Raw genomic sequence first — 22807 nt, 5'->3', positions numbered from 1 at the left:
TACCAATTTCCGCTTCTTACTTCCAGGCCTTGACTCAACAATAGAAGCTTTTGCAGCCTCCACCATAGCTATACTAACATTCTCTGTAAATTCATCCACATCATCTATCACCTCAACTTGACCCATATTCCTATCACTTATAAATGTAAACATTGTCCAGTCAGCTTTATTGAAATTCCATCTTTCAGAGAAACACTGGTTCATATTGCAGCTCCTGCTACCCAACCTACACATAATCGGATAGTGGTCACTTCCAATTGTTGACTCACTATAGACTTCCCATATTATTTGACCTGCAAGAGACTGAGAAACCAAAGTCAGATCTAATACAGACTGCACCCTCATCCCAATACGAGTAGGTGACCCATCATTTAAACAAACCAACCCTTTCCTATCCATAAGCTCTTCTAAAACCAAGCCATTGTGATCCGTTTTATCCCCTCCCCACAGGGAACTATGTGCGTTAAAATCTCCTAGCCATAATATTTTGCCACCTTCTTGCCCTTCAACCAACTCTAGTGCTTCAATATCAAGTCTTTTACAGGGATTATAAAAATTTACAACATTTAAACTACCATTATCACACCAAACCTCAGTGACTAAATACTCTAATCCTTCACCCTTACCTAAAACTCTGTAGGGAACCCCCACCTTAATAAAAGTAGCACACCCACCCCCACTACTATCACTCCTATCATTTCGCTCACACACATACCCATTTAAAACAAAATTCATATGAGGTTTCAACCATGTCTCAACAACGCAAATAATCTCAGGTTTAGTCTCTAACTCGAAGATAAACCTCTTGAGTTCTTGCCCATTTGCCACCAAGCTTCTAGCATTCCACTGTATAAAGAAAAGGTTTTTTTTTTTTTCTTAAGTTTTAGCTTGTAAACTCGACGCAGACAACTGTGAAGACGGCTGTGATAAGGATGCTGGCTTCTCAGATTTATCTCTGTTCTGAAGTTCTTCATAAATACTTTCCCACGTAATATCTTTAATACCCAGATACCTATTTGCACTTTTAACCACAATGGCTGTCTTCTCAGATCTGTGTTTTGCTTGTGACGTACAGTTTATAACTTCCGCAATAAAGCACATAAATTCTCTCTTTTTAATAACCAGGAGTTCCTCATCATCAACCAAGGGTTTTCCAGCTCTTGTTGCCAGTCTCACTAACTTTGGTTCAGCTTGACCTCTCTTAGCTGCCTCGGCATAAGACAACTTTCCTTCAGCCCTAGCATGCTGGATTTCAACTGCTCTCTTTCTGGCTTCACACTCCCTATACCCAACACTATGCGATCCTCCACAGTTGACACACTTTTCTTGCACCCCAGTTCCACATGCACCATAGATATGTTCTCCTCCACAGCGCCCACATGTTTGTGTGCCTTTACAGTAAGCAGCTATGTGACCATATTTCTGGCATTTGAACACCGCAATGGAGGGGGCACATACATTCTTACATTATAGTTCAGATATCCCACAGTGACATATTTAGGCAACTTTTCCCCTTTAAAATCCACCATTACTGATAGACTATCAACCTTCTCGCCAAATCTCCATGCTTTAAGTCTCTTCATGCTATCCTCACTCAACACCAACCTCCGCCGCTCAGCTTGACGTTTGACAATCACGTTTTCTGCTACAATCTTTCAAAACACTTCCGGATTTCGAATAACAGCGGAAATCCCACCCTAACGACAATCTCGACCTGACCAAGAACGGGACAGACGTCATAGCCATGTGCCCAGGCCCGGAGAAGTGTTCATTGATTTGTATTCTTTTAATGTGTTTCTGTGTTTTTTCATGATTTCTCCTCCAACTGCCTGGCAGGTAGTTGATTGCTTCCAGCTGTACCTGCTTACCAATCAAGAGAGAGTCCGAATAAAAGCAGAGATCCAGCTACCAGAAAAGAGAGAACGTTCCCCAAGAGCTTTCTTCAGAGCGTTGCCTGTGTTCTGCCCAGCCTGTTGTCTCCGTTGGTGGTTGTTGAGCTGCTTAGTGTTCTGCTTTGGGTATTGTAGTAGTTTTGTTTCTTTATTCATTGTGATATTCTTTAATACTTACCTTCTGTTATTCTAGTTAGTTTGTAGCTGCTATTATTAACATCTCTTTTAGCGGCCACTTTAATGTTTGCTTATTTGTGTTCTGTTATTTTTGATTTTGGAAGCTGTAGGGAGGTGGATGCCATTTCTGTTTAACTCTGTTTTCTCCTGTTTTGGGATGGGAAGGGAGCTAGGGTATAAACCTGGATTTGTTTTCTTTTTCTTTGTTAGTATAGTTACAGGTCATTAATTCCAGTTAGCTTGTTTTGTTTGTTGTTTTGGCCTTATCCTCTCCTGAAGTTAATGCTTCCCTTCTCTTTTTGTACTTGTTCCACGAGCTGTAAAGTAATAAAATCTTTTTTTGGACAACTTGTTGCGTGTGGTGCTGTGGCAGGACTCAGAGCAACGCTCTTTAAAATATTTTACTTTTGTTGTGTCCACATTTACCCCTAGACGTATGCGGGACGTAACAATGACAACACAAAACTAGACAGAAATAACTTTATCCTTGCTTCCCATCAGGTGACACATTAGTTGACACTGTGTTTCACCAATAATTCAACGAACACAAAAATAAAGCATTAAGCAGCATACCAAACTGCATTTTATACCTTCTGCCCACTCATTGACATCAGTGATCCAGCCCTCCAGTTGATCATCTGTAACTGCCATTTCAGTTTTCATGGCCTCCAAGTTATGCAACTGTCTTTGCAGAGCTATTGTGGCCTTCAAACAGAAATAACAAATGATGAAGCAGAGACAGACAGTAGTAATGCCTTAAACTGTGTTGATAAGGAATGTACAGCATATAACAATAAAAACACCATGGAATCTATATGATAATGAATACACTAGGGTTAGTGCAAAATATTTCAATTATACTATGCTTGCTCATGTTCTGTCACATCCATAACCTGAAATTGTCCCTATATGGTATGCAATTATGTGTGTGTGTGTATGTCTACGTATGTATATGTATTATATATATATATATATAGAGAGAGAGAGAGTGTATGCATGTAGTAGTGCTGTCAAAAGAAAAACCATAATAAAAGTTGCTATGCAATTCTGTCAACCGTACAAAGGCAGTGAGATATGCAGCACTGAATTTAACCCCTTACTAGTAACCCCCCTTTTTTGGCATGGAGACAGAAATGACATACCCAAAATAAAAAGGTTTCTGCTCATGATTCTTTCTGACTAGATACATAATCAACCTTTGTTCACAAAGCTGACACTTTAAAGTTTACTGTTCAGGAATCAGAATCACTCAGACTGTTATGATAATAGAGATATATAAGCTCAAACATAAAAACAAAAATAAAAATATTAAAAACATATGTTTTAAATGTATTTAAAAAATTGTTGATGTAGGAAATGAGTTTGAAAACACAGTGTAGCTAAGGCCACAAGTCTTCCAAAACTTCATAAAAAATGTCATAATCGAATCTGTAAAACTGTGAATTTTATGAAATATTTTCTAAGGCCATGTCATGTGTGTTTTTAGAGAAGGCTAATCAGATTGATTTATGGCCCTTGTCATCTCTGTAAGATCTCACATGTAAACATGTGTATGTTTCACTGTTGAAAACTGCCCGTTTCATGATTGTATTGTTCTCACCAAACGAGTCTTTCACACCTCCGCCAGGTATGACACATTATCCGCATTATTCTTTTATCATTATTCTTTTGTTTTTATTCCACCTTTATTAGCCTTGATTGTGGTTTTTCAGGCTTTACAAAGCAACAAAGCAGCTATCTCACTTCAGTCTCTCTTTGCATTTAGCCCTTATTTATCAAAAGTCTTACTATAAAAATACAACAAAACATTTTCTTACGACCTTACGTGAATTATTGAGACAAAAATGCATTATGAAGAAGAAAAGCACCTGCTATTAGTAGCATTGGTGCTAACGTTAGCATCAAGCTACATCTGACAATTTATGAAATTATTAGTACACTTTTACTCAAAACTCACTTTAAACCCCGATCAAGTGTTTATAATAACTTCCTTTAGCGATCAGGGGTGGAATTTGGTCGTTTACTGTTGTAAAAATATATTATATGTAGCCTTTTTCATCGATGCACAAGTTAGCATTTCCCATGTACATTTTCGATTTTTTTAAATAAAAACGCCCCAGATCTCAAGAAATTCTCATACCAAGCTTTACTATCGTAATCGCGGGTTTATTGTTCGGATATTTTGTGTGTACAGAGGTGTTTCAGTGTTGTTTTGGCCATATAACTACCAGGAAGTGTGCAGGAAGCATGTGACACGATGGGGCGGTGTCCAGATATGAAACTCTAAGATTGACGTTTGAAAGACCCAATCAGAGTCTGAGTCACACACCGCACGAGCTGACACCACTGCGCACACACAGATCGCTGGGAGAGGCTGTTTATCATCAGATCGCGTAAATCCGTGGAAAATGAATAGAAATGACGATTCTGTCTGAAGAAATATGAAGTAAACATCAGTAAATATATCCATATATCTCCGCAGATATGCATCTTTGGTCTATAAATCCTTATTGACGCTGTTCAGTGAGTCTATGTGAACACAAATAAACCGCTGCTGACATGACTGAATATTAGTGAGTGATTAATTTCTATTCAAAATGTGGCATAATACGGATTTATTATTTTGCACTTCTGACATAAATCACTAAATATCTGTCACTGCAACAATGTTTTATCAAAATATTGGTCAAATATCGAAGCTAGAGTCTTTAAACTTTCAATTGATGCACAGTTTGTCCAGATGAAGTAAGACAGTGATGTTTAATGTGCTGTGAAAGTGAAACAATAATAAACTGGGGCCGTCGGCGATGTTCGCACGTAAAGGTAAAATGTCTTTAAAACTATATGCTCTGGAACATATAATAGTTTATTGAGACCAAAGACTGGCCTTTAGATTTACCAAGCACGAAATATATCTCATGTTTAAGCACTACAGACAAAGAGTATAGAGACATTAGAGCCAGTGGTAAATTCCAGAAGATCTGGCCGCTGTGAGGCACTCTTCGTGGGTGTAATGAAAGCTGAACAGCCACGGGGCTGATGGATCTCCTTCTCCGAAAACGTCAAAGCAAATTTTGAAAGACAATCTTTATTAACAAACCGCATATTTGAAGTCCAAGCAAGCACATTCTCACCATAAAAAACTCTTAAAACTGCATTCCGTGACACAAAACAGTATTATTTATAAAATTATAGTGGATTTAAGCGTCTGCCATGACACTACATTAACAAAACATAGACCCGGCTAGAACAAGCGGAGTAATACACAATGTGAAAGGGCATTCCTGAAGTGATACCAGTAGAATATATCACGGCTCTCAACCAATCAGATTCCAGAACCAGAAAGAACTGTTGTATAAATATATGTATACACACACACACACATACACATATACATATATATATATATATATATATATATATATATATACACAAACACACGTGTACATATAGATATATAGATGTATGTGTGTGTGTGAGAGAAAAAAAAAAAACACTACATATAAATGTTTAGTGTGATGTAACTATATTTTACAATACGCATGTTGCTATATATGTTGCTATATATGTTGCATAAGGAAAGGGTTAGTCGGTTAGTGGCACAGGACAGTGGGGAAGTAGCATGGAACAATGACACAGGACAACACGCAAATGGCATTGAGCACTGTAGCAGGACAGTAGGTGAGTATGGTAAGGTATGCACAACCAACAACAGTGCAGTATTTGCTCCAACTGACTATCATTATGATTTTCACCTCATATAAAATGAGGATGAAGGTATCGATCCACCCAACTGTCTTCAAGATTCTACATTGTAAATCTGCTTTGCTTGATATGGTCAGAGTCAGCATGTTCCACATCCTTGTCATCAGGATCAAATTTTGCTGTATTTGAACACTTCTCATAGAAGTGTGAGAAAAGTCACTTTATCAAACTAGTTACACACTGTGTGTGCTTACCTCACCTGCTTTTGACATGTGCTTTGTGGTAACAGCAATTCTCGAGAGGAAGGCATTGCATTGCTCCACCTCCTCCCCAAGAGTCAAACCAGCCCCCTCCTGATATGCCCCACTCCATTTTACCTTCAAAGAAAAAAAAAAAAAAAAAAAAATCTAAGTGGCAACAATCTTATGTTTAGGGAAAGAACCTCACATGAAAAGTCAGATTTTCTTACCTCACATTTGAAGTCATGGGCTTTGGCATGAAACACTGATAGAAATGGCTTCATGGAGAGCAGATCTTGAAGCTCAGGGCATCTCTCATTCACTCTCTGGAGGTAAGGCCAGTACTTGCACGCAACATCCATAGCAAAGAATTTCACCGGCTTACAAGCCATTTTTTTCTGGAGGTACAGGGGGTAGGCAAAAACCTCCCCCCTGAACATATTAAGGGCACAAAGAAGAACACCATGCCGGCAAACTGCAAGTTCTAGGCCCTCTTCATCTATTTTGCTGGAGGACTTCTGTGACGTTTCTCGTGCTGCTGACCACCGTCCCCCACAGACCCCTCTGCCAGAGGCCTAAAACATGGAAGATGGCTAACAGTTCATGTAGGACATGGTTTTACAAGTAAATATAGTGATGTTTTGCAAGTTTACATGTCTGGTTGAGGAATGGACATAGTCTACGAATCTTGCTACATCATCGTCCTTGGCTATGAATACACCATCGAAGATGACTTGTTCCTCTGATCTAAAAGAAACACATATTGCCTTTTAATATTCATATGATTTTCATTATGATTTTACAGCAAAGTTACTTTCAAAACGATGAACTGTCAATCTAAACACTGGATTTTTAAGTACCTTGCTGCACTCTTGAATCTATAGTGCTTACGGTTTCCATCAACAGAGACCGCAAGCATGTGTGGGGTGCATGCTGGGCAGTTAAAGTGGTCTTCCTGGATGAGTTTGTCCACTTCAAATCGGACTGCCTCCCACTCCAAAAAGCTTTTTCTGAAGCTGTCTGCTATGATCTTTCCAGTCTGTTTCAAAAGAGTACAGTAAACCAGAAACAGTAAAACAGATCAAGAAATTGAAGACCACTCTACACTGAAATAAGATAATATCCATCTAAAATGGATAAACTTTGGGATGTGTACTACTTTCATGACCTCTGATAATAAACATCAAAGGAAAAGAACCTGAATTGAAGAAGAACTTGACACTCTACATCTCTAGCCAAAAAAAGCTACAGTTTGGTCCAGTTTGTTTAAGAGTTAGCCAGTGCAACGTTTGGCCAGAATGTTTCCAAATGAACATTTATGTGATCAGCAAATGATATTAGGGAGAACACATCAAGGTGTGTCCCCTTCTTCACAAACCACTTTAGCCGTTTATACACCTGTGACAAAAGGTCTGAATTTAACACATCCCTTGACCTCATACTGTAATCGTGAGTTACTCTAAGATTATCACCACAAATACTTACACGGCCAAAGCGGACAGTTCGTTTATCTAGCATTCTAAGAAATGCTAGGCTGGACATCCCAGGTGCTGCCATCTTCAACTCCTCAAAGGAAAATAGGATGTCTGTAGCATATACTGTAGAAAATTGTGAAGTAGCAGGCCAGTAGTCATTATGGACCAGCTCATCCACTCCAGCATGCCATGTGGCTTCGCATACCTCACATTTCAACTCTGGCAAGTTGAGATCATATCGGCCTGGGAAAAGGAAAGAATTACATATGCACATTTAATTCTGACACTGAAGTGGGAACCTTTGACTATCAGGAGGACACTAGCGAGGTTTCCATTAAACTTATTTGCATTTGATATTTGCATTAATGAAAATTCAGCTCCAGAATCTGTGTAAGCTTCCATCAGCTGTTTAATGTGAATTAAAAATGGACATTAGACTAATCAGGGGATGTGTTCTGACCAGCTGTGGGATCAAAATGTCTCCAGGACAACATTGAAACATGGTAAATGTGCATATATGCTTATTAAACTGTTTCCATAAACTTTAATTGCACTACGCCTTATTCACATCCACCCCCATCAATCAAATCAGATTTATATTTGCATTAAGGGACTTATCCGCATTTGCAGGTGTTTTCAATTTAGCATTTCTTATGCACATAACTGAAATTTGAATTAACAAGTTGGATGGAAACTCAGTCTTAAATATTTTTAAGGACTTAAATACAAAGGGCTAAACAAGGCAGCAAAGAACAGGTGAACTAAGGCAGGGACTGATAACTAGATACAGGTGAGGGGCAGAGACAGGAACAGGAACATATGGCAGGGATAAACAAAGGAGCACAAAACCAGGAAGTAAACAAGGGGAACACAGAAAGTAACACAAGGAGCAGACATGATGGATAGGGGACCAGGACAAGACAGTCAGAATGGGAAGAAAGTGATTCATGTCAGATGGGGTGTATTTTAGAAATTGTCACTTAAGCGGAAGTGACACCCATCCCCAAAGTTCTCCTTACCATTCATTGTAACCACAGCAGTAGGTTTTCCAGTGATGACACTTAATCTCTGAGAACAGCTACATATTGTCCCTGGCATCTCCAAGGGTACAAGACGCACTTGAAAAAAAATTAACATTCATGAGAATAGTTAGAGGATAGAAGATAAAGACTCACATACACTGCCCTTCAAAAGTTTGGAAACACCCCTGGCAAAGTGTGGTTTTGGATGATATCAACATAAATCCTTAGCAGTTTTTGGTGCAAATACAGTACATTAATGTAACTTTATGTAACAAATACAGTACATTAATGTAACTTTATGTAACAAATACAGTACATTAATGTAATGTCCAAAACCCCACTTTTCTAGGGCGTTTCCAAACTTTTGGAGGGCAGTCTATGTCAGCTTTTTAAGACCAGATATTCTTTATGGCTTAATCGTTTGATCAGAAATGATTTAGGTTTTAGTATTTAGTTTTAGATAACTGGAAAAAGTGAAAAAAAGTGACTCAAAAACTACAACTTACCACACTGGGTAAGAACCTTCTCCACAAAACATGATGTTGGTGGCAACGGCTGAAAGAAGCCTTCTCTAATTGAGTCCCTGTTGTGGAAGACTTGAGCCTTGTGGATGTTGATGTCACAACGGGCACAGAGAAAGGCGTGTGGTCGACAGTCACAACAGTGGATCATAGCTGGACCGGAGTCACATTTCTGGCAGACTGGACTGGCCACATGCTGCTTAGCCACCATGTTGTCCACCAACCGGGGCCTCACTTTCGCCCACCACTCAGAAACAAGACTTTTTCTTAATGACCAATCACTGGAGGCTTGTGGTGGTGTTTCGTTGTCATCTAAGTCTTCACCCAGTGAGCAACTTAGCTCTTGAAGGAAAGACTCTGTTAAACAATGGACAGTATTCCAAAACAGCAGGTTATTAAACAAAAAAGTATATCACCGCACAACAGTCATCCTGAAGTGTGTAATAACGGTGTTACTTATCGTACTCACACAAAAATATGGAATGTGTATTACATTCATATTATTAATTAACATGCAGTTTCACAGTGCAGAGTCAATATAGGACATACCAGCGTTTAGGTGAGAAAAGTCACAGGTCATTTCCACACTGGTTTCCGGAGCCCTGAGAAGGGAACCACCAGTCTTTCCAGTTTGTCTGTGGCCAACACCTGCTGTAGAATAAAACTTGTAAATTTACAATTACAAACACATACACTGTCATTGTGTTTAAAAGGCATTAATGGTAAAGTTGTAGCATTGCTTTTCCTTAAAGTATATATATAGTATGTACGTAATATAATAATAATCATAATCATATATTTTCTAATTCAAACCCATGACTTGTGACATGTTTATATCTCATTCTAAAAGGTAAAAATAGATCTAGAGATAAAATCTAGATCTTAATTAACATGAATGAAAAGAAAGTCTGACCTGCTTGTTTTCTGGAGGATCTTGGCCTCCCATAAATAATGTTCCCTTCGCTATCCCTCTTAATCCACTTCACAAATGGCTGTCTGGTGGATGGCTGGATTGCTGATGCTGCCTCCTGTTGCTTGTTGACGATCTCATGCAGCCTTTGGAGTGCATCCATGTCTTCTGCTTGGCTGACAAGACTGTTGACCTCCTCCAAGAGCCGGTTAGGATCTGACATGATGCACAACAAACAAAAGTGCACAAGGACAAACACACTACTAAGAGAGGAGAGGAGAGAGAGCGAGAGAGAACAATACAAAAGTGAGAACAGAGAGAAAGACAATACAAACGTGGCTTTTAAAAATGCCTTTTGTAGTTAGCTGCTGATTTCCTTGTAAATAATAAACTGTATTTGAGAACCTGTTGATAGGGCTGTAGTACTCGAGTCCGGTCTTGGACTCGAGTCCGGACTCGAGACATTTTTCTGTTGTCTCGGACTTGTCTCGGACTCGTTGAATTTGCACTCGGACTTGTCTCGGACTTGGCCATTGGACTCGCCAAGTCTTCTAGTTGGTCTCGACCGAGTCCAGCAAAAAAATAAAATAAAAAATTTCTCCTTCAAAACAAAACCACATTTGCATGATGTCGCGACTGAAAACGTGTGGCGCGCCGCTCTCCTTATTTCCAAAGCACTCTGTAGCCTGCGCTTGCGCTCCAGTGGCGTCTGCTGTTGCTGGGCAACCATGACCCGCTCTCCATGATGACGCAGAAGTTTCAGCAAAGAATAAATGGAATTCCAGCACTTAAAATCACTTGCAGTAGCTCTGCTAATAGATTCATTTAAAAAATGGCTATCCTTGTACAACTATGATCATCTGTTTCTCCATCTTGCCTTAGCTTTCAGTATTGTTCCGGGAAAGGATGTGCATGACCAGTGGTGCACTTACTGCGACCTGAAAAGTTTAGATGATTCCAATTTAATTTTCTACCTGTTAGATTGTGTTTTATTCACGTCTACACCTAGATAGCCTTTTTTTTAATCAATAAACGCGTATTAATGTATAGCGTTATGCAACAATTACATATGTAAATTTTAAAAACTTTATATATGACATTACATATTTACATTTTCATGTAACAGCCAGTATTTGTATCTGTAACAATCACAAAATTTTTCCTATCTGCATTCGGATACAACATCGTACAGTTACTTTATAAGACTGTTATGACTTTTTATATATTTTTTCGTAGTTATCACTGAACAAGTATGTCGTGTTAAACTGAAATAATTATTAATTTCTAAAATAATATTTATCATGCAAGCAGAGAGATGTCATGACAAACGTTTAGTGATCATTTGAACACGACTGAATCTATTCAATGCACACATTCTCATTACGCAGAACACTTTGAGCGAGTCTTAATGTTAATGAACTTCACTAAACAAATGTGTGTGTGCCGCGCAAACCAGCAAAAGGTAAATATGCAAACATGTAGGACAAGTAGACAATGTATCCGTATCGAAGCTGATTATTAGCCTACTCTTGAGAGAGAACTGATTTGGTTTTTGAGAGACTGAGACGCGCAGCGCGGCTGTTTGATTGGTGAGCGCGCTGTGCTTATTCCATTCATTCGTATCATGGTAGCCTAAGCTTTCAATATATGCCTTTTAAATATATACAAATAATATAACGTGTAGCTATGATGTATTATTATAGGTAAAATTACTCTTGCAACGCTCTGATTTCTGAGAGATGCACAGAGAGGCGACAACAATGCGGTGTTTGATTTGCGCTCTTTTCACTCATAAAGTTTACATTCATTCACTTCTGGCGCTGATCCCCTGACTCACCTGTTATCTAGCAAACACCAGACTGTGTCAGCTTCAGCCAAGTATTCAGGCAGAATTATTCCTTGAGCGTTATTCGTTTTTTAAGCCATTATTCGTGCCATTCCGAATAAGGTAGGCCTATTCGGCTTCAGGCACAACCCTAATTATTACATTACATATTTTATTTTTACATGCAACATAGATAAGGTCATATAGTAACAGCTCCACGCAATATTGTAATTCTAAAATTCACGTCGCACTTGCAAACACTTTGTGTGAATTATGGTTAATGCATGCTGGAGTAGTCGATTGTTTCCGACAGAGCTCGACTAGTCTATGCAAGCACTAGCACAGTATGACAAAAATTTCGCTGTATTTATGTGCGCATGTCCAGTAGAGCCAAACGTATCCATTCTAGCCTTGCTGCGCGCATTTGTCATATCCCGAGCTTTGCGTGTGTCTGTGCACTGTGCCAATTAGGCATAGTCATATACATTTTTGACCACAGATATAATGTCAACAAAAAATAAAGTACATAAAAATTATTTGACCTTACAGTTCCAAACTTTGTTTGTTTATCCAAGTTTAGCTCCCAGGGTCGGACTGGGGGTAAAACCAGTACTCATTAGCAAGGCCCCAAAGGAAGAGAGGGCCCTTGAAAAGTATGAATCTGAAATATATATTTTTTACCTGGATATTTTCATGGGTGGGGGGCATGGGGGCCCACCAGGACTGCCTATGCATAGGGCCCAGGATCTTGTTTAACGCCCCTGTTAGCTTTAACCCTAATTATACACACTTGAACCTAATCAAGCTCTTACTAGACACACTAATCTTCCAGGTGTTTTAAGGCCAGTTGGAGCTAAACTTTTCAGGACATTGGCCATCCAGGATGTAGTTTGGAGACCCCTGTCCTACAGAGTTGTTACTTTGCACATGCTTTTTGATCATTACAAATAATAATGTAAAATGATTTTCTTAGAATAGGAGATATGCTTTCTCTCGCATCACAAACATTATCAGTAGTTAAGTATGTGGTCTTGAAGAGGACCCTTTTTTCTTTCATTTGGACTCGGTCTTGGACTTGGACTCGAAACTTTTGGACTTGGACTTGACTTGGACTCGAACCTCTTTGGACTCGGTCTTGACTCGGTCTCGACTAGTCCTGGACTTGGACTTGACTTGGACTCGACAAAGCCGGACTTGACTACAGCTCTACCTGTTGATAAAGAGAAAAATAAATCAGTATAGAATTTATAACTAAACTACACATTACAATATTCTAACAAACACACACACATTACATCTGAAGATAGAGTATGGATTATGTTTACATGTTTATGTCTATAGGATATTTGCTGACATTCTAATCAAAATTTTGATTCACGAGTTCACATCTACGTATATTAATACCGTATGCGTATTTGGCGTGCTGTCCGGGTGGAGGGCTCCGAGCTCGGGATGTGGCCCGAACCCAGAGTACTCCCCCCGGTTGTGGTAAGAGTAGATGGATCTATAAGTGAGGAGAAATGGGGTGGAGGAGGGATGCTGAAAACCGTCAATGAACAGAGATAGGTTCTGCTGTTATTTATGCCTTGTCATGAGTTGATTACTGATTGGTCTCCACTTGTGTTAATCAGGTTAATGAACTGCGACTGTTCCTCCCGAACTTTGTTATAAAACAGCATTTCACGAGTTCACATCTACGTATATTAATACCGTAAGTTTATGCGTATTTGGCGTGCTGTCCGGGTGGAGGGCTCCGAGCTCGGGATGTGGCCCGAACCCAGAGTACTCCCCCCAAAAACAAGAGAGCAAAAGGACAGCCGCCGGACTACGAACCCCCCAAAACTCAGAGATTTGGCGGGCTGACGTTTTTAGAAGTATGGTCGTTTGACCAGGAGATCTCACATTGCCTCTGGCAGAAGTAGAGGAGCAGGCAGGTCCTGTTGGTTAATAGTTGAGGAAGAAGCGGTTACGACGTCGGGAAGACGGGCTCCACCGTCTGCCTGCGAGGTGTAATGATATATTGACTAGATGCGTAATGTATCTGCTGGGAGGCTGAGGCTCGCTGGACAGATAGAGGAAACAAATTATATTCCTGCATTCACTGGAAGACTGGCTCGCTGGATGAAGAACAGAAAGAGATGGATGCATACTGCGTCCACTGGGAGACTGAGGCTCGCTGGACGGGTAGAGGAATGAATAGGTATTTACTGCGTCCGCTGAGACACTAGTGCTCGTTGGACAGACAGAGGAAACCAATAGATATTACTGCGTCCGCTGGGAGACTGAGGCTCGCTGGACAGATATGGGAGACAAATTATGTCCCTGCGTCCGCTGGAAGACTGGGCTTGCTGGACGAAGAACAGGAAGAGATGGATGCATACTGCGTCCGCTGAGAGACTAGTGCTCGCTGGACAGGCAGAGGAAAAATATGTATTTACGGTGTCCCCTTGGAGACTGAGGCCCAATGGACAGGTAGAAGGAATTAGATAATTACTGCATCCACTGAGAGACTGGTGCTCACTGGACGGACAGGGAAATCAATGGATATTTCTGCATCCGCTGGGAGACAAGTGCTCGCTGGACAAACAGTGGAAAAATAGATGTTATTGAGTCCGCTGTGAGACTAGTGCTCGCCGACTGATAGAGGAGACAAATAGGTATTTCTGCGTCCACTGGGAGACTGAGGCTCGCTGGACGGACAGTGGAATGAATAAATATTTACTGCGTCCGCTGAGAGACTGGTGCTCGCTGGACGGACAGTGGAAACGAATAAATATTTACTGCGTCCTCTGAGAGACTGGTGCTCGCTGGACGGACAGTGGAAACAAATAAATATTTACTCCGTCCGCTGAGAGACTCGTGCTCGCTGGACGGACAGTGGAAACGGATAAATATTTACTGCGTCCTCTGAGAGACTGGTGCTCGCTGGACGGGCAGTGGAAACAAATAAATATTTACTGCGTCCGCTGAGAGACTCGTGCTCGCTGGACGGACAGTGGAAACGAATAAATATTTACTGCGTCCGCTGAGAGACTGGTGCTCGCTGGACGGACAGTGGAAACGAATAAATATTTACTGCGTCCGCTGAGAGACTGGTGCTCGCTGGACGGACAGTGGAAACGGATAAATATTTACTGCGTCCTCTGAGAGACTGGTGCTCGCTGGACGGGCAGTGGAAACGAATAAATATTTACTGCGTCCGCTGAGAGACTCGTGCTCGCTGGACGGACAGTGGAAACGAATAAATATTTACTGCGTCCGCTGAGAGACTGGTGCTCGCTGGACGGACAGTGGAAACGGATGAATATTTACTGCGTCCGCTGAGAGACTGGTGCTCGCTGGACGGGCAGTGGAAACGGATGAATATTTACTGCGTCCGCTGAGAGACTGGTGCTCGCTGGACGGGCAGTGGAAACGGATAAATATTTACTGCGTCCGTTGAGAGACTCGTGCTCGCTGGACGGGCAGTGGAAACGAATAAATATTTACTGCGTCCGTTGAGAGACTGGTGCTCGCTGGACGGACAGTGGAAACAAAATAAATATTTACTGCGTCCGCTGAGAGACTGGTGCTCGCTGGACGGAAAGTGGAAACAAGAGAGACTTTTAAATTAAAAATTTTTTTTTATTTATTTTATTTTATTTTTTTTTAATTTTTTTTATTTTTTTTTTATTTTTTTTATGTTTGAAAACAGCGTATTATGCAGAGGCTAATGCGACTGGGAATGTGGGGCATCGAAGCTGATCATAAACCCTTGTTGAAATTCACGTCGCTTATTGTGAAAACTGAACAGCTTATTTCAGTGAAATGGCTTAACATGATGACTTTTTTTTTTTTTTTTTTTTTTTTAATATATGGGGGAGGTAAAGAAAAGGCTCCTGCGGGAGCAGACACTGCTGCGGCAGTGAGGAGATACGAAAGGGGCTCCTGCGGGAGCAGACACTGCTGCGGCAGTGAGGAGATACGAAAGGGGCTCCTGCGGGAGCAGACACTGCTGCGGCAGTGAGGAGATACGAAAGGGGCTCCTGCGGGAGCAGACACTGCTGCAGCAGTGAGGAGATACGAAAGGGGCTCCTGCGGGAGCAGACACTGCTGCGGCAGTGAGGAGATACAAAAGGGGCTCCTGCGGGAGCAGACACTGCTGCGGCAGTGAGGAGATACGGAAAAGGCTCCTGCGGGAGCAGGCACTGCTGCGGCAATGGGGAGATATGGAAAAGGCTCCTGTGGAAGCAGCTCTGCATTTAACCCATCCAAGTGCACACACGGCAGTGAACGCGCACACACCGTGAACGCACACCCGGAGCAGTGGGCAACCATTTATGCTGCGGCGCCCAGGGAGCAGCTGGGGGTTCGGTGCCCTGCTCAAGGACACCTCAGTCATGGCATGGCCGGGCCGTGGCTCGAAACCCACATCCCTAGGGTTAGGAGTCCACTCTCTAACCACTGGGCCCTGAGTTCCCCCTCCTTGACTGTGGGAAGAGTAGACAGGTTAGTAACATTTTCAACCTTTGTTCATTTTCAACCAATGTGGAGGAAGTTTTTTTTTTTTTTTTTTTTTTTTTTTGCAGTATAAAATAAGAGGCAAAAATTATTTTACTATTGTAAATATGAGTTTATGACAGCGTTTATAATTAAACCTCGGTAGCAATAAATTTACCGTTGTCTGAGACGTCATGAAATGTTTTTTTTAGCATCATGACCATAGAATGTTGTCATGGTTCTGCAAGGTTTACCATGGTTTCCAGAGATCTGGAGCGGATTCTGGGTAGCTCGGTGGTTTGTGACTGTTGTCTCGTGGCGCGCTGTCTTTTAAGGGGCCGGTCACCTATCACCCCTTTTTTTTTTTTTTTTTGTTTCTTTCTTCCTTCTTCTCAGGCGCGTCCGCACCGCATCAAGTTGGAAACATCTCAACTTTTCAGGATGCCGCAGCGCAAGAATATCAGACCTGAACTAGGAAGTTGGTCACCAGATCACAGGGTAACCAGTTAAATTGCATGGAGACACCGGAGAGCGCCTAGATGTTCCTCTGAGGCGCTCGCTCATCGCAGTTGTGCTGCCGTGGTACACCATAACGGTTTTGCAAAGGGAACAAAGAGACGTTTTATTTGTCCTCTGTTTAAAGTATTCTCATACTTTTAATAACAGTGGTCTCTGTTTGTGATAGAATGCAACTTCTTCATTCGCCGTATGCCATTATGCGAGATGTAAACAGTGTGATGCGTCCACGCATTGCACGCATTTTGTAGTCGACGTAAACGATGACGTCGACACGTCGTTGCAGCACTAATTAGTGGTGGAAATTATGATTCTTTCTAGAGATTCGTTCATTTTCGGTTCATTCACCAAAATGATTAGTTCAGAGATAATTTCTTCGTTTTACACAGAATATGCCAGCAGGTGGCAAAAGAGTGTATTATGTGTTATGTCTTACGTCAACGAACGCATTCACTTGTTACAAAAACTGATCTGGCTTTATTAAAATGTGTGTATAATCGTGTTCGATATAGGAAGTCTAATTGAGTTGTTCAGATGAACAAAGCACGGGGTTTCTTGCCTAATTAGCATTTTAATTGTTTGGTCAGACAGTTTGTATATTATATATTCACATCCATAAATCGGGGATTAACCTTTCTTTTACGGTCTATGGATTAAACGTGGAGTTGCTAAATATCACGACGAGCGTATGTGCACAGTACTGTACCTATAACTGCGCTTTGCATTTTCGAGATTGACATGCTAAAATAGCAGATTAACCCAGTTTACTCTAATTCAAATGTTCGCGAACAAGATAAGCTATGTGCCAGTTCATTTAATTCACAAACGACGTGTATCCGTTCATTCAGTTCGTTCACGAATGACAAGTGTGCCAGTTCAGTCATTTCACTCACGAACGATAAGATCTCTAGATCTAGTTCAGACTCATATGAAACTCGTTCATTGAAGGGCGTATTCGTTACTACATTCAACAAATCACATACTCTGTCACATCTCATACTCGAAGGCTATCGGCTCGATGTTGAGTAATTCTTTGACAGGATGAAACAGTTGTTACCTGGTTCACTGAGCTGCGCATGCGCTGCTTAAAGCGCCGCGCTGCTATGAAGGGAGGAACTTTACTGAACGAGAAATATGAGTCCGTGGATATGATGAACGATTTGTTCGCCTAAAAGATTCGTTCACCTAAAAGATTCGTTCACCTAAAAGATTCGTTCAAAAAGAACGATTCGTTTACGAACGACACATCACTAGCACTAATGGATACATCTGGAACACTGGTTTCACGTTGTAGTATAGACTGTGGAAACAGAGGCTTCTGAAAACTATGAGAATCATTATGCAATGAAAATCATTATGTCTGTAAAACATACCAACAGACATGATTATGGCAATAACGTTAATTGCAGTTATGTGCTATTCACTTACAAGCAGTTCTAACGATATTTACTTGCATGCTTTCATATTACGGTCCTAGAAAAACTCAGAATTTACTCACACTGCTGTCCTGCGGCAAACAAGGGTATAATGATCACGCCAGTAGATGGTGAAATATGTCCCCAAGAAAATTGGTCCTGCCAGAATAATTGCATGAAACTTGTCTGTAAAACCTCAGTGAGGTTTAAACATGCACGGTAAGGCAGATAATATCTTTGGACATTTCAGTGTGGATGATGACTACCTCATGGCCTGATTTAACGAACTTTAAGCCTCCTTTCCACAGCACGCGACATTTGTACACGATTGTCGCATTTCTCCCTCTCGCGGCAGGCGTGCTTAACTTTCAAACTGGTCGTGCAGTAGCCCTAACTGTTACCTTGACATGTTCACCATGGTAAAGTTAATAATTTGAATGAATAGAATGTATAATGTATGAATACATCGTCACAAATCAGATTACCCCCTAAATAAAAACAGTAGGTTTTGTGGGGCTAATCACGTAAATAATGGTTTAATAATTATTTCTGCCATAATTATTATGAACCATCATTTTACATAAATTATGTTGAAGAATAATGTCAAGGTTAACAAAATATAGGTAATTCTGACCTCGCACCGAAAGATCACATCCCGTCGGGCGTTTGCACACGGCCTGGTCGCAGAAGTTTAAATATTTGAACGCATCCGAGGCTCAATTTGGATCTGAATTTCCACATACATATGTGATCGGAACTCCACGCGGCTCTCGCACTACTTCTGGCCGCAAACCTGTATTTACCGTCTTTATCTGAAAATGTATTGATTTATGACGCACGGTCTGCACCGCTAGAGGAGGCGGCCTCAAACTGCGCCTCGGCCGGAAAAAGCCGCGGTGAAAGGCTGAGCCGCTGCGGGAAGTGAAAGAGGCTTGCTGCGGTAAGAACTGAGGAGCGGGCTGGTTGAATGCCTGCTGGTGCTGCGATTCCAGCGCTCAAAGAGAGCCCGGTCTTGATCGGATCAATTGTGGTGTCAAGCGAGGCGAGCTTGAACTTTGCACGGTCTATTGGCCACGACGTGTGGCTTGGCACGAAGAGCAGCTGTCGCGATGACGTTTGATGGTGCTCAACGGCCGTGTTTAATGATCATGGTCAGCAAAGTAGCAGATCTGAGAAATCGCCGGTATGGATCTCCTTGTTGGAAGGAAAATTTCGTCTGTGATAAGATGACGGACAGCGCGAACCGGGATGCTGAAAACCGTCAATGAACAGAGATAGGTTCTGCTGTTATTTATGCCTTGTCATGAGTTGATTACTGATTGGTCTCCACTTGTGTTAATCAGGTTAATGAACTGCGACTGTTCCTCCCGAACTTTGTTATAAAACAGCATTTAGAAATACGGCAGTAGACTGTGGCACAACTCGTTAGCATCTAGGCTGCATAGTTGCAACAAAGAATATCATATTTGAAATCGGATATGCCAATCACACCTATTTTAATTTGGTCATTAACAGTACCTAACCCTTGGGTAACTTTTAACGTTAGCTAACAATATTTAGTACCATGCACACATTTCATTTGGTGCAACAAGCTTATATTATGCCCATCCTAATACCATGACATCACTACAGTGCGCAAAAATATTACCAAACACAACAACTGGCAACAACTTTATGGCATGAGCTAATTGTATTTTGATAAGCAAAGATATAATATGTCAACGCCAAGCAAAGTTTGGATCTATTTTGGGGGCGGAGGATGAACGAACAGAAATTAAATCTAAACGGAAGAAAATACAAATAGATGTCTTAAAACTTCATTCGTTGGTAATGGAAATGTTGTATAAATCAATATAAAAAGTATAACACGCAAATCGCTTCATTATAAAGATCGCAAATCGATTTTGACCCTCTGCATGCGTCAAAATCCGACGTTGAGGGTGTGAGCCATTTAAAAAGTCTATCCTCTCTGATCCTCTGCAGACTTAAACCTGATGTATTTTTTATTGCAAGATAGGCCAAATTATTTGTCATTATGACCATGAAACCAAAACTCTCCAGTCCATGCGAGAGATTCGTTGGTTGACCCTCCACCCGCGTCAGAATCCGAAGATGAGGGATTTATATGGACGTGTATAGGACGGCCCTCTGCGTTGAAAAGCGACGCAAAGGGGGTACCTTCTGCCTCGGATGTTGACGCCAGGGGGCAATGCCCAAGCGTCGATATGTGACGAGGAGGGGGTGAGACTGTGTTGTTTAGCAAGGCAGGAAAACATTCAGTCTGCATGAAAGAAGACGTATTTCATTGTAAGTTAATGCTGTTAAATAGAAAGTTAAATAGACAGAGAGAGAAATAATATTAAACTAACTTTAAAATCTCAAGGTGTTTATATGTTAAGAAGGGTAAAATGTCACAGTGCATGTTAAATAGCCTAAATGAACTTGTGTTGAAAATATAATTAAAATTAACAATATAATTAGATTTTTTTTTTTAAATGAACAACTCCTGTATAAAATGGGACAGCAACCTTTATATCAAACATTTTTAAATAATCCACAGCTGAGCAATCAGAGAGGCGGATCTGCCCAAGAGCATGCAAAGTAAATGTGATGCACAGTCATTTTCAGATGCAATAAAAAAAAAAGACTGGATAGCCTAGATTAAGCAATGCAGAAAGATAAGGCGAAAGAAAGGGGACCTTACAGGAAGAAGCTCACACCAACCATAATTCACAATGTCCATAATATGTGCGTGGAAGTAAATGGTCCAGGTCTCTGTGCCATTCCGCTGCAAGGAGCTCGTATGGGTAGATATTTTGGATGCCTAAGAGCTTCTCCAAATACCACTGTTTTGCGCTTGGTGTAACATAAAAAAAACTGTATTCCATTGTTCCTATGTGTTCCATATGTATCGTGTAAGGTACTGGAGCTGTTTCTAACGCAGCAGTAACTTCCAGGCATGGTAAAACAATGCGGAATTGCAAAAAACTCCTCTACTACCAAGTTAACAACACATTTAACAATCCTGTTTCGCCGCCGGTGTCCTGCCAACATGGCGGAGACTGTGATATCGAGGGGAGGGGCTCTGTGCTATGATTACAACTCCTCATTCTCAATATAAACCTGTTCAGCAAGTTTGAAAGCCTCATTAGACACTGTCCATATGAAAGAGCAAGAGATTCACACCTTTATCTCGACCCCCACAAGCCATACATAACTACCCGCAAAAAACCCAACCCCCTCCAGCTGAACAGAATTCAGTCTGTTTTTTTTTGGCTCTGAGGAACGATGTGTTTTCATGTTACTGAGTCGAAACATGCCTGCACTCAGCAGCACTACTCTTTGTATTCATTATTTTCTCGCAGCCCATATTATTATTTTCACAAGACCATAATGATAATAACAAATTATCAATTAATAATTAATCATTATTTTATGAAAATCATTGTTATTTATGATCGTGGATGTTTGCGGAAGGCTGTTAGACCAAGCAGAATCCTCTGTTCCCACCTCACAGCGGGCGGGACTCACGCTCAGTGACGCAGCTTCACTGTCTGCGGTTTGACTTTACTGAATCAGATTGAGGCGAATACAACTTTTTGATCATGAAACCAACATTTAGCAAGGCAGGAAAACATTCATTCTACCTGAAGGAAGACGTATTTCATTGAGCTAATGCTGTTAAATAGAGAGAGAGAAAGAACCAAGAAAGAATCTAGGACTATTCTTAAACTTGGAGCTCATTATATTGAAGTACACATCCAAACACCAGAAACGTTATGCATTTTATGAATAATGAAATTTTATGAATAATGAAATGTTATGAAAAGTATGCATTATTTTTATTCACATGCTGTATGGTTGAAATGATATTTTAGTTCACAACTTTAAGCCTTTAAACCTATTTTCACCTCCTAAATCACTAACCTTTAAAGTCACAATTCTTATAATGGTCAAATTTACTCAGGCCGATGGTATTTTTTTTAATGACATTTTATTATTATTTAATTATTTGAATAATTGTAGCCTACATAAATAGGTGAAGCGCTGATCAAGCGCTTCAGGACGCGCAGACGGGGGAAGCGAGCGGGAGCGCTCCTCAGACTCAGGAAGCGCGGATTTCGAACGCCGTTGCCTAGTATGCATCTCGCAAATCTCCGCTCTCTACCCAACAAAACGGACGAACTCCTTCTGCTCTCTCGGACAAATAAGGATTTCTCACACTCTGCTGCTTTGTGTTTCACGGAAACCTGGCTGAATGACGCCATACCGGACAGCGCGCTCCATCTGCCGGGCTTTCAGCTGTTCAGAGCGGATCGCGAAGCAGAATCAACGGCGGCGGGACATGCTTTTACATCAATGAACGCTGGTGTACACATGTAACGGTGTTAAAGACGACGTGCTGCTCAAATCTCGAAACACTCTTCATTAACTGCAAGCCGTTCTATTCGCCGCGGGAGTTTCACTCGTTCATTCTGGTCAGTGTTTACATCCCTCCGCAAGCGCATGTGAGCTCAGCTTTACAGAAACTCGCTGATCAGATCACAGAGACAGAACAACAACACCCAGACTCTGCTTTAATCATTCTTGGGGACTTTAACAAAGCCAATCTGTCCCGTGAACTGCCAAAA

The 22807-nt window shown here is 41.1% G+C and overlaps 1 protein-coding gene across 1 annotated transcript in view; it reads right to left on the bottom strand.

The window, feature by feature from the left end:
* Positions 1 to 22807, bottom strand: part of LOC127952444 (gastrula zinc finger protein XlCGF8.2DB-like) — a 229698-nt gene that overhangs the window by 73457 nt on the left and 133434 nt on the right. The window lies entirely within an intron of this gene.

The sequence above is a fragment of the Carassius gibelio genome, chromosome B3 (assembly GCF_023724105.1).
Source record: "Carassius gibelio isolate Cgi1373 ecotype wild population from Czech Republic chromosome B3, carGib1.2-hapl.c, whole genome shotgun sequence".
Classification (NCBI taxonomy): Eukaryota; Metazoa; Chordata; class Actinopteri; order Cypriniformes; family Cyprinidae; genus Carassius; species Carassius gibelio.
The sequence above is the reverse complement of the archived record's forward strand: the minus strand, read 5'-3'. Positions and strand labels throughout refer to the sequence as shown.